The 13498-nt window shown below is 38.1% G+C and overlaps 1 protein-coding gene across 2 annotated transcripts in view; it reads right to left on the reverse strand.

Annotated features, from left to right (window-relative positions):
• FOXJ3 (forkhead box J3) overlaps nt 1-11639 on the reverse strand; it is a 138501-nt gene extending 126862 nt beyond the window's left edge. For both annotated transcript variants that reach the window (XM_077752010.1, XM_077752009.1), the window contains exon 1: nt 11579-11639. The gene's annotated coding sequence lies outside the window, so the exon portion shown is untranslated. The remainder of the gene's footprint in view (nt 1-11578) is intronic.
• Nucleotides 11640-13498: the final 1859 nt, after the last annotated feature.

Below are 13498 nucleotides of genomic sequence, written 5' to 3' on the forward strand. Positions count from 1 at the left end.
AACCAAATCATAACCCAAGCAAGTAACACAGGATTCTATTTCTGGGTCTGTCATTAACTTACTGGATACTTCTGAAGCTTCAATTGCTCTACTTTGCTCAATAACTTAATCACAATTTCCGGTCTCAAATCAAATTATGTGATCTAATAAAAAACTTTTTCCCAATTTATAGATTTGGTTTTATGAAAATGACAAAAGCATATGATATTAAATCGTGTTACATGGTTAAGCCATTTTTATCAAAATACATGAAATATGAAAAATTCAAAAGATTGTTCAGTCTAAAAATGTTGAGCCTTTCTATTTTAAATTCTTAAAGGTATTCACTAAACAGAGAGAGAATAAGCTTTCAGAGGGCTGAAGCATTTTGAGGCTTTAAATTTAAACTCAGTTATATTTAGAAAGCCAAGATGCCATCTCTCTGGATCCTGTATCTTTATCTTGGGCATTTGATTCATGTGCTTTGCCTGGTGTAATTCAAAGCAAGAGATCCTACCATATGCCTAAAAAGTAAACATATCAGAATGTACTGATTACCAGAGGAATGTCCTACTGTACTGCAAATGAAAAGATGGGAAGCTATAGTCTCCCACTGCTAGAGCTGTTTAACAAAATAAAAATTACCTGTCTGGTCCTCAAAGCCAGCCTACAAACCACTTGATGAGAACCAATTCTATTCCCATTCCTGAAAATCCTGACTCAAGAGTTTATGGTGAAACCTAGGAAATCTATTACATAAAAGTATGCCAGCCAATTCTGATGTACAGCTTAATTCAGGAACTAGTGGTTTCGGACAAGGATAGCAGAAAGGATTCATATCATTTACCAATTATGCTCAATTGGTAATAGCTACCTGAAGTGCTACACCAAGAAGGTCATGCCTAAAAGCAACCTGAAATTAGTAGTTTGGCACATATATAGTGATGGGGAAGCAGCCACATGCAAACCATCTGTCATCTGTGATTACAACTAGTAGAATGGGTTTTATTATTTTTTTTTATGGATGCTTTTGGGGTACAAGAAGAGACTTAGATCTGATTTACTTTTAACTGGCAGAAGCTCTGGCTGATTCTGGGAGGGTAAGAATCAGCAATAGGCTCACTGGCATATGTATCAGTACTCTCTAAAAGTACTTATTAAGCTTCCCAGTATTATACAAAAAAGGAAAATAAGTTTCTGCTCTCAAAATATCAATAATCTTCCGTGAGAAATGAAAATCCTACAGTTATATAAATTTGGTTCAGGGAAAAAAAAAGGGGGGAGGTTGTGCCCTGGGGGGTTCCACTTTAGGCAAAGGTGGAAGCTGGTAGAACACAGAGTACCACACAAAAACATTGCAATTTGGACTGATTCAAGAGAGAATCAACTGTAGGTTCCTCATCAGTACATGACTAAATTAACACGTTAAGATTCCACTGGCAGCATTTTCCAGGGGGAAAAAACAAAAATGGGGGTGGGGGGAGGCTGTATAATCAAGGCATGACCCACTGGAAGGCAAATAATCTGCGCTGTATTGTTTTGTACACATCTGTCTCCAACATTGGACTGCTGGCTCCTAGGGGGCCAGGTATATACCAAACTAACCTTTCTATGTCCCACAATGCTTAGTCATGTTTTGTACATAACACTCTAAAAATGTCTAAATTAGTGTAAAGAAGGACAACTCTTACAGATATTTCAAAAAGAACAGTAAAAGAACTTGGTACAGAGACATGAAGGGTCAAAAAGAGTGGATAGAGTGAAATTATGCCAAAAAGTAAGGGAAGGGGGGAATATGTTAGATTAAGAGAGAAAATAAACATAATAACCAAATGTAACGTATAGACATTGTCTGGGTACTGATTCAATTAAAAACCAACTGTAAAAAGACATTTTTAAACAATTGAAAATATTTTATTATAAACTGGATATTAGAGGACACCAGGAAATATTGTCAGCTTTGTTATACACTATGGCATGTGGTTATGTGCCAAGATGTCTTTAAGAGATGTACACTAAAGTGTACAGAGGTGAAAAGACAATGTCTATGATTTTCTTTAAAATATTTAGGCAAAAAAAAAAAGACAGTTGAGGTATGTGTAACACATATGGTCAAATCTGTGATGGATAAATAGGGATTCATTATGTATTATCTACTTTTGCATATACTCAGAAATGCAGTTGTTGGACTTTCCTGCTACTTGATCAACTCTGGCACTGCACAATTAATTCTTTTTCTTTTCTTAGATTTCAGGAAGCTTAAGAATGACTAGTACTTCTGAAGAAAACAGCCTAGACTCACTCAGCAGAAAACAGGCATTCATTTGTTAGCCCTACTAATAGGAATCTCTCTGAATCTACTCAAAGAACTTCTTGTAAATTAATATGAGAACTGAATATGAGCCAAGAGAGTGACTCAGCTGCTAAAAAGAAACAAAATACAATCTTAAACTTCATTAAAAGAATAGTATCCAGATCAAGGAGCGTAGCAGTCCCATGCCTCTTCACTGGTTAGTTCACAACTGGAGTATTGTGCTTTGTTGTGAGCACCAAATTTTAAGAACACTTACAAGCTAGAACGCTTGCAGGGACAGATATCAGACCAGTGAGGAGTTTAGAAGCCAAATGTCAAATGCAGCATAAATGAAAAAACTAGGTGTGTTTAGGGTAAAGAAGAAAACACTTCTCAGTCTTCCATGTTCCCTCAACATAGAGACCCCCAGCTTAGTATTTTCCAGAGGATTTCCAGAGTTGTTAATAGGCATTCCACTGTCAGATACGTTTAAGATAAATATTTTTTATCTAATAAACTTATCAAAATGTTCAATATCCTCAAGTCCTTTGTGATTCTTCAAGAAGGATGTCCAGTATTTCCCAAATGTGAACATCCATTCATACAACAAAAATTCACCAAGCCCCAATTATTTGCCAAGCACTCCTCCAAGGGCTGAGGACACAATGAACATTTTGAATATTCTGGAGCATACTTTGTGAAACAGCCAACCTAGGCCTCTTGATACTCTTCTAACTTCCATTGTGCTTCCGTTATCTCTAGATTTTTTTTTTATTATGCTGTCAGCCTAGAAGGTCCATCACAAATCTTGATTCAAACATTATCTCCAACACGAAGCTTTTCTGACCATAAGCAAAAACTCTCTTCAACAAGCCAATGGCTCTTTCTCTGTATCCGTTCTTTGTGAACAGACTATGCTTCTTAATTACCTTCAGATCTCTCATCATGCCCAGGACAGTGCCCTGCATGCACAGGTGTTCAAGAAATATATGCTGGGGAGCCTGGGTGGCTCAGCCGGCTGAGCATCCAACTTCGGCTCAGGTCGTGATCTCACGGCTTGTGAGTTCAAGCCCTATGTCGGGCTCTGTGCTGACAGCTGAGAGCCTAGAGCCTGCTTTGGATTCCGTGTCTCCCCCACCCTCTCTCTCTGCCCTCCTCTGCTCTCTCTCAAAATAAAGATTAAAAAAAATTTTTTTTAAAAAGATCAGTTACTTCTGCCTGGAAGAACTATGGTTTAAACAAAAAAAAGAAATATTTGCCAAATGAATAATCATTAAAATAGTTGAAGGATTATCTTGTTAAAGAAAGCAAACTAGGTCTCTTCTGTTCCACAACGGACTAGGAAAGAGATGAAGTTAAAGGAAATTTTGCCTCAATTAGAGCTAACAACAATCTACCTTACAGGTATCAGTGACTACAGGCGTTCTAAAGGTAGCCAAATGACTATGTATCAAGTGCTTTAGTGGAAATCTCACTGGCCTGAATGATTAATTCTTAAGATTCTAAGAACTACTGTATTTCTCATCTCACTATAGTAGACAAAAGGAAACTTTTAATATCATGTGTTTGTATCAATATTAAAATTCTTAAAATTGAGTTTAAATATACTTTCATTTACTGCTATTGTGAATATATAATGATGCCTGTTATGTGTCATTTACAGTGCGAAGTATAGAGGATAAATAACAAAAAGACACTGTCTCCATCCTAGAAGAGTCAATACAAGGTTGCTCCCAAAGCAAGTATGAATGCCTAGGTCATTTACCTCAATAAGAAATGTTCCTTAGATGAGGAAATTCTTTACATAAATGATTTTCAATATTTTGCAGGTAGAGAAATAACCACGAAGCCACTAGCTCTTCTTAAAGCCATCTACTGACACCACTATATACATTAAGTTCTTCAGAAAACAAAGCGAGCCATTCTGCCTTTTTAGTTAAAAACCAGAAAACAGAAGAAATTCCAGGATACCTCCATATGCCAAGGCTTATCTCTGCAACATCACTCCTAAACTAAAAGCTGTAGTCTTTGCTGGCAAGGACCCTTTTACTTGTGTCCCCAGCATTCAGTACATTCCCCAAGACACAGCAGATGGTATTAAATGACCAAACAAGTAAGAGAAATTAATGTCCCTGGATGAAAACAATACCTTAAAGAAGCACTAATAAGTGGCTTTCTTATTAGAAACCTGCCAACAATACGGTAGCAGAGAAGTAGATCTTAAGTCTAGTTTTCATTATAAATCAAAGTGCTATTTTGGGGTCACTTATGATAAGTAATTACTGTAAGTAAACCTAAGGTCTTGGTTGCTTCTAGGGAACTAAAATTAATTCCTTAATCAGCAGATCTAAATGACCAAATTCTAATGCAAAGAAAAACCTCAACACTTAATACACCCTCAACTTGACCCATAGATTATAATCAAATAATTTATTATAAAACTGATTAACATAACTGCCTAAAAAGGAAAATACTTTGTGTCTCCTTCTCAGGCCCTCCCTCGCTCACACGGTCTCTCTCTCTCTACCCCTCCCCCACTCGAGCTCGGTCTCTCAAAAACAAAATGCTATAAAAATTTTTTAATTAAAAAAAGCAAAATACTTTGATAACACCAAATGTTTAAACTGCTCTTCAAAAGCATTATGATTCACATTTTTCTAAGTTCTCATATGAACCATAAAAATCATACTTATTTCTTCTGATTATAAAAATGGTATGACCCCACTGTAGAGAACTTAGAAAATATAAACAGGTTCAAAGAAGAAAATAAGGACTACCCATTGTGATGGTTTCTTTCAGTCTTTTTTTCTATTCAGTTATAACTTCTTTATATACTATCACTCTTCCTACCCGCTGGGCAAGAAACAATATCCTAACTATGAGAGTAACCCAAGCAGCCACATCAGATTCATGTTCCAGGTACAATTTCTTAATGTCTAAATTTTACAGATGTGTACTTCCATAAAATAAGACCAAATATGCTATTTAGTAATTTTTTTTAATTTATTTATTTTGAGATGGTGTGTGTACGCACAGGTGGGGGAGGGGCAGAGAGAAAGAGAAAATATCCCAATCAAGCTCCGCACTGTCAGCAGAGAGCCTGACACTGGAATCGATCTCACAAACCATGAGACCATGACCTGAGCAGACTTCAAAAGTCAGATGCTTAATCTACTGAGCCACCCCGGCACCTCACTATTTTGTAATTCTTAAAAGTGTCCCTTTTGATTCTATCTCCTTCTTGCCTCCAGAATTCCACAAAGAAAGAAGACTTAAGTAAAAATACATCCAATGACTGAAAATGGACCCAAAGTTAACAAGGGAAGAAGGTGTTCTCAATAGTTTTATGTTCCCTCCCATTATTAATCACAAGACAAGTTCTGCTCCAAGTAGCCCAGGTCCTTTGGGGTCCATAACCTTTAAGTTCTATCTCAAAAATCCAAAATATGTTCTTCCTAAAACTTTCTCAGTCTTCTACTAAAGAGTACAAGACCAGAAACAGAATGCAGGATCTGGGTTCCAGTCTCTTCTCTACTAAATAACTGGAGTAAAACTAAGTCTTAGCTTGTATCTCATTTTCTCCATTTGTCAATAAGCATATTACTTGCCCTACCTCTATTATTGGGCTGTTGGGAGGTTCCAAAATCCACGCTTTTCAAAAAGTATTATTCAAATGTAAGATGGATATTTTTCCAAAACACCCATCCTCTATAATAAACAATATAAAACATGATTTCCCCTGTCATGTTATTTACATGGGGGTACAATACCATCAACAGCTCCTTACAGAGGGTAGGCAGGTGAAGCATGTCCTAGATTCACAAACCCAACCACACCAGCAGAAACTGAATCCACATATTATTTATCTCCCACCCATATGCTCCTGACTAGAACATATTTGACTACTGTTTATTTCCCAAAGTTCTACACCCAAACCATAGAAACTTTAGTCATTTTTAACAATTTAATAAGTACCCATGTACCATCAACTAAAATCAAAGATCTTAATAACTTATTTTTACCATATTACACTCCCTTCTCAATCCCATCTCTCTGTAAACAAACAGAATTTCAAATTATTAGCGAGTTCTAGCGGTCTGCCTCTCTCACCCATTCCTCTAATAAATCTGTCAACATACAGTAAGGACAAGTGTCAACTTTAAGAAAAATTACAATTCCAATTTCTGAGATCTTCAATACGGTAACATCAGCACTACACCAACCCAATCAGTCTTATTTCCTTGATATCACTATACCACTTCTAGGTAGGTGAATTCAGTTACGGCTTTTAGCTGTACTGAAAATGAAATGTACTGAAATATAGTGAAAATGTTATATTACAGATGAAAAGTTTAGCTAAAAGTTTAGTGGGCAGTCTCCTTCAAACACAGGATCAACTCTTCAGTGACCCTCTTCCATATGTGACTTAACTCTTCATAACCCTCTCTATCTATATAGGAAGACAATGAAAAAATAGCCAGTGCTACGCCTACAGTTTGAATGTTTGTGTACCCCCTAAAATTCACATGTTGAAATCCTAACCCCCAAAAATGATGGTAGTAGGACATGGGTCTTTGGGAGGTGCTTAGGTCATGAGAGTAGAACCTTCATGAATAGGATTAGTGTCTTATTAAAGAGGCTCCAGAGGGATTCCCTGCACCTTCCACGATGGTTAAGGTGCCAGCTATGAACCAGGAAGGGGGTCTTTACCAGAAGGCAACCACGATGGTGTGCCTTGATCTTAGACTTTCCAGCCTCCAGAATTGCAAGCAATTAACTTGTTACTTATAAACTATGTAGTCTGTGGTATTTTGTTATAGCCATCCAAACAGACTAAGACAACCAACATGCAAAGTTCATAGAGACTCTTTCTAAACACTCCCACACAAGGACTTTCCCTACCACCAAACTGTTAGCATTTCAACTCCAGAAGAAAGTTCTCTAAGATTATGTTCCAACAGTAGTTCCTCTTACTACATTCCATAAGCGTGAGTCCATTACAAACTACTTCACCCATTGATGATGGGAAATAAGTCAGACAGGTCAGTGTCGATGTAGGTCTGATTAGGCTAAAACGAAATCACTTCAGATTTATGGTAAAAATTCTTAAAGCAACCAGAGTGGTTTAGTTAATTATTAAAAGTAGGCTTATTAAATGTGTCAAAGTAAGAGTTCTTATTGAAGATGGTCCTAATTACATTATATTCTTATTTATCCTATATTTTATCTTGTTACAGTGATGAAGTGTGAAACCATATAGGAGTCTCATTTGCTTTCTGTTTCAGTTGCTTTGTTTCAATTCTATAGAAAAGTAATAACCATTTTGAAAGACATCACATTCTCAGATTATCAGTTGATATGTCAAGCAGAATAGCAGCCAAAGGTACCTAACTATAAAAGGTTACTTAAAATAAGCAGAATGCCATTGTTATAAATATAAATACAACATCTGGTTCCATATAACAAAGCTATTTCCATATCCCAACAGATGGCCCACAGTAATAATGCTTTGCTGATCTGGTTATAACAAATTATATTAAATCCAAAATCCTGTATAGCAGATGCCTTTTCCCATTTCAGTATAAGTCAATCTCTTTAACCAAAACACTGTGCTTTGGTTCTTGTGATTTGTGCACTAAAATCCAATTACACCAATTAAGATGGTCAAATTTTTTTTGACAGTTGTTATAAAATGTCACTGTTGTGTTCTCTGAGTTTTGGAGTTAAAGAGGGTAGTGTACCTCTATCTAGGACTGAAACACTAACTGCTGAAAATGGAAAACAAAAATTTCAGTTATAGGAAAGCCAAGGAGAGGTAAAAGTGAGTTTTTGCTATCTTAAGCCAAGGTTTCTGAGCAGTAATAATGTGGAAAGTTAAGTGACTAACAAAGCCAACAGGGAAGAGCAATAAAAATAATGCAATTTCTGAGCTGAGAGGCTATTAGCAAGGAGAAACAAAAAATGTACCTGAAAGCATAACCATGTAACCCTGTACACTACAGTATTAGGTTCATATTTTTTTTAATGTGGATACAATGTCAACTTTAATTTTGCTGTTTGCTTCCCCAGCATACTCAAAATCCAATCTTCATATTCTCATCATGCCCCCTTATTGAAATATTACCCTCTATTAATTCATATAACACAGTAAGCAGTACAATGTAGTGATTAACAGCCCCAGAGTTCTGAAGATAGACTGCAGGTATTCAAATCCTGCCTCTTTCCATCCCTAGCTATACAACCTTAGGCAAGCTACTTAATTTCTCTGTGTCTGTTTCCTCTCCGTACCTATAAAATTGATAAAAATAAAATCTTTTAGAGTTGTTATGAGAATTACATGAATAATAAGTGTAAAGTACTTAGAACACTTTTGGACCCATAGTAAGGCTTCAGAAAATGTTAGTTATTATTAATATCACTACCACTATCATCATGATACCCACTGATGTCCTGTAAGAAAAAGCAGAAATATGAAATGACTTATCTAAATCACAAACGAGTGATAGAATCTGATAGAAAAACAAAAACCAAAAAAAACTACACACACACACACACACGTGTTCATTTTTAAGTCCTGAAGATTAAACATTAAAAATCACTGATTCACTAAGGGGGCTTTCCCAGCCCCTCTAATTATCCAGAAATTCACGTAAGAATCCTTCAAGTTAGAGTAGCAAGAGTAATAGAAATAGCATGAACATGGACCAAGAAGATCCAATAGCTCCATCACTGATTTAAATGTACAATCTTGGGTAAGACTGTAACTTAACCCTAAACTAAACTTCAAATTGCTCATCTCAAAAAATGCTTTGCCTACATGATAGGACTGGGAATATTGTATGAGAAAATATATAAACCATAAATACTACATGAATGTTCAAGGGCCACGTCTTACTCATTTTTATATCTCTAAGGCCTAGCAGAATGCACAGCAGAGGTTACACTCTAAAAGAGGGATGAAGGGCACCTGGGTGGCTCTGTCAGTTAAGCATCAGACTCTTGATTTCAGCTCAAGTCATGATCTCAAGGTCACTGAGATCAAGCCCTGCACTGGACTCCGTGCTAAGTGTGGAGCCTGCTTGGGATTCATATATTCTCTCTCTCCCTCCCTCTCTCTCCCTCCTTCCCTCTCCCCATCCCTCCGCTCCTCCCCCAGCTAGGGTGAGTGCTCTCAAAAGAAAGAAAGAGAGAAGAAAAGAGCCTTAAGAAATTTAAAAAAATAAAATAAAAGGTAAAACTGGCAGGGTGAGGATTAAGATGAAGGGAATGGTTTTTTAAAAGAATAAGGAACTCAAATGTTCAACAGATAAATAAATAAAACGTGGCATGGCCATACAATGAAATATTATTCAGCAATAAAATAGAATGAGATAGTGATACAAACTACAAGATGGATAACCCTTGAAGCATTATGCTAAGTGAAAGAAGCCAGACACAAAAGACCATATGCTGTATGATTCCATTTATATGAAATGTCCAAAACAGGGTACAGACTTCCTTTTTTGGGATGATGAAATGACTAAAGATGATTATGGTGATGGATGAACAACTTGATGAATATACTAAAAACTGTTCAGCCATCTAAACCAGTGAATTATATAGTATGTGAATTCTACCTCAACAAAGCGTTTAAAAAATAAGAAAAAAAAAGTTTGTGAAAACAATTAAAGTATAAAGTCACTGGCGTTAGAACACGCTTGTTTCTTTTTTAAAGGAAAAAAAAAAAACCCTGAGTTTTCTGATATTTGAGTAGCTCTGACATGTAGACAAGAATGAGACTGGCAGAAGCATTAGGAGAAAATACTTAAAATTACCACACCAGACCATAATGTCTCTATAAATCCTTTGGTGGAAAACAAATCTGACATCTACTCTTATCCTTCCTTTCGAAATTCTAAGGTTAAAAATTACTTCCTGGTCCTAGTTCAATAGTCTTTTCATCATGATCATTGTTTCTAAACTTCCAGACTACCTTTGATGCCTTCAACCATACTACCTCTCCTCGGCTTCTGTAGCACTAATGTACTTCCTGATTCTTCTCAGAATGTTAACCTGTTAGCCTATATAAAATGACACCCAAAATTCCAAACCTCACAGTTACTTCACTATGATACTACCAACTTCCCATCACTCATCTACCCACCTGTTTCTCACTACCGTCTGTAGCCCCAATCAGTGAACAATCTACATTTTCATCTCTGTTAATCCTATAGCAATGTACTACTCTACCCCATTCTTCATTGTCTTCACTAAGGCTGGGAAACAGTGGTATGGCTCAACCAAAATAATTCCTATGCCATTTCTAAGTGGCTTTGCAACATGGGGTACATTTTTTTCTTCTGAATAGTCCCTGTTTTTCTCATTGTTTTGCTTAAACTAGCCCCCATTTCCAGAGTCAAACAAGCAAGGAGAGAAGACCATCAGGACTGGCAGGAAACTAGCCTGCTACTGAAAAATTCATCGTACGCAATCTAATGTTGTCCATAACCAATCTTAGCTCATTTAACTTCACAGTGATGCTTTCCTGATTTCCTATCAGTCATCATCCCAGGACTCTAGGCTTTTTATCTTTTAATGTTTTATTTGCATTCTTCCCTTTGCCCACAATCACTACTAAGTTCAAATTAATTTTTACTCACACATACATCTTCTTATATATCCTATGCTTTTTCCTTAGGACAGTGTAGTTTAATGACTAAATGTAAAAGCTCAAAGATGAGCCTGCCTGGGTTCAAATCGTGATTCTGCAGCTTATTCTATGGGATTTGGGGCAAGTTACTCAACCTCTCCATAACTCGGTTTCTTCACTGGAAAAGCAAGACCTTATTATGAAGACTATGAGTTAAATACACTTAAAGAGCTTAGAATAGTGCCTGGCAAATGGGAAACAATAAATGTTGTCTATTATTTTATTCCCATAATCATTAACATGTCAGAACCTAATCTTATTCCTAAAATTCTCCAAGAGCATTCTAGTCAGTCTCCTCACTCCAGACCATTCAGATAATACAAAAAGCTTCCTCAGGAACGATATGCATGATCTTACTCCTAGTCTTTAGAACCCAATATGGTACCCCATCAAACTAAACCTTATTTCCTTGACAGATTCTCCACAAACACCTACTCACCAATCCTGAACTCATCTGTCACTACTCCTCAACACAGGTTCTCTGTGCCGGTCAACACACTTAGTATCTCTTAGAGACCCTGTCACTTCTCCACCTTTGTAAGCACCCCTTCTTCACCCTCCTGGAATACATCTTCTCCCATTTGAAAATTCCTATCTTTTGCAAATCTCACTTATACCTTGAACGTTGGCTGGTCTGTTATTCCAACCAGGAATTGATGTCACTTGGAAATTATGAATGATCTGTTACGTGTTGTTTCCCCAAAGAAGTTGAAGCATTTGTAGAGGCCACATATTTTACTCTTTGCATCTCTTCATAGACGACTTCACACATAGCACAGTATTTTGCAGAAGTACACAAATGCTGACTGACTTACTAAAAAACTATGTTTCAGAATGCATCAGAAAAACAGTCTCTATTTTCCACTGCCCCACCCAAACTTAGCATGATGAAAGCAGATTTTATTTTGCATAGGAGAATATACTAACAATTGTACCACATAAAAAGGAATACATATATATAAATATAATCAAAGGGAACACACAATGAAAAAACAAATCAAGAAAAAGTGAGAATGCTAGCCATCTTGGAATGTAAAAAATGGCTTCAAAATATTAAGATTCTTTATTTCACCCAAACTAATGAACCAAAGAGAGCCAAAACAAACTCCCTCCAAAAAAATACCTAATGAAAGCATGAGAAAGTCCCCAGTATCACAAAAATCAAGAACAAGATTCACCTCAACTCCAAGACACACAAAAACAAGACAAAAATCCTCAGGTGTACATTAAAAAAACAACAACAACTAAAAAAGTCAATCATCTCTATATATGCTACCAAAACAGAAATATGAAGGGAGTTACTGCTTTTCTATAAATATTTGCTATGGTCTAGGAGGAATAAAAGGCTTCTCTCACTGCTACTCTACCTACCGGGAGCAATCCGTGGTCACACAAGAGCAAAACACAGGAAGATGGAAACCTTTAACCTGGAAGATACATTAAGGAAAGAAGCTACCCAAAACCCATGTTTCAAAACCAGTTTCAGAATACAAAGTAGCGCAAAGATAAGAGAACGAAAAGAAAAGTGAAATAAAAGAGCTCCCACGAAATATCTGACTCAGTGAAAACGATCTATATAGCCCGTTGTAAATAAGAGCTATGGACGTAATACTTTGATGACATGTACTCGTTTCCCTGGGAAGCAAAATGGACGGAAAAAATAAAGTAAATGTCAGGGAAAAAAAAGACCAAAAAACGATGCCCACCGGTCTCTAACTCCCTGGCCAGCCCCACTCGGCTCATTCAGGAATCCAACTGAACTGCACAACACAGAAGGGAGAAACCTTTGCCAACCACACACACACAGAACGGCGTAGTGAAAACTATACACCTCCATGCATCGGCAGCTGAAGCACACTCTTAGAGGAAGCAAGAGGGAAAAGAACACGAACAGCTAAAGGGAGAGGAGGAAAGACGTCTCTGAAAACTAAGCCCTGCCATGTCCCCCACTGGTCTCAATTTCAGAGAGTACAAGTCTTGCTTCTCCCAGCTCCCCAAAAGCCGGTCTCGGCAAAGCAGGCTGACCCTAACACCTTCCACGCCATGGGAGGAAATCACAGGGGAAAAGCCACCGCGCAAACCTCCCAGCTCACCAGCTGCAAAAAATGGAGGGGGGGGAGGGGGGAGACACCCTACCACGTGGGCAGGATGCAACACACACAGGACAGCAACACGTCCGCATGGAACGGCTGCCCCTGCCCCAAGGCCGGCAGAGGACACGGCGTTAGGATGGGTGGGAATGGAGGCCCCTCGCACGGGCCTCACCCAGAAGGGCACCCCCGAGACGCGACGTATTGGCCGACTCGCCGGCCGAAAAGCACCCTAAGCTTGGAGGGAAGAAGCTGCCATGCCGAGGTAGGAGGTCAACCCAGGCCAGGGGGCAGGTCGCGGAGAGGAGGCGACAGACGGCCGCGGTCCTCGGACTCGGCGCCCCCAAGAACCCCGTCCGGCTCCCCCGGCCCCGCCTGGGGGAGGGGCTGGAGGCGCGGAGCGGCCGCTTCCCGGCTGAGGGGCAGCAGCAGCTGAGGAGAAGGGCC

Source organism: Crocuta crocuta, unplaced genomic scaffold, assembly GCF_008692635.1.
Source record: "Crocuta crocuta isolate KB4526 unplaced genomic scaffold, BGI_CrCroc_1.0 scaffold367, whole genome shotgun sequence".
Classification (NCBI taxonomy): domain Eukaryota; kingdom Metazoa; phylum Chordata; class Mammalia; order Carnivora; family Hyaenidae; genus Crocuta; species Crocuta crocuta.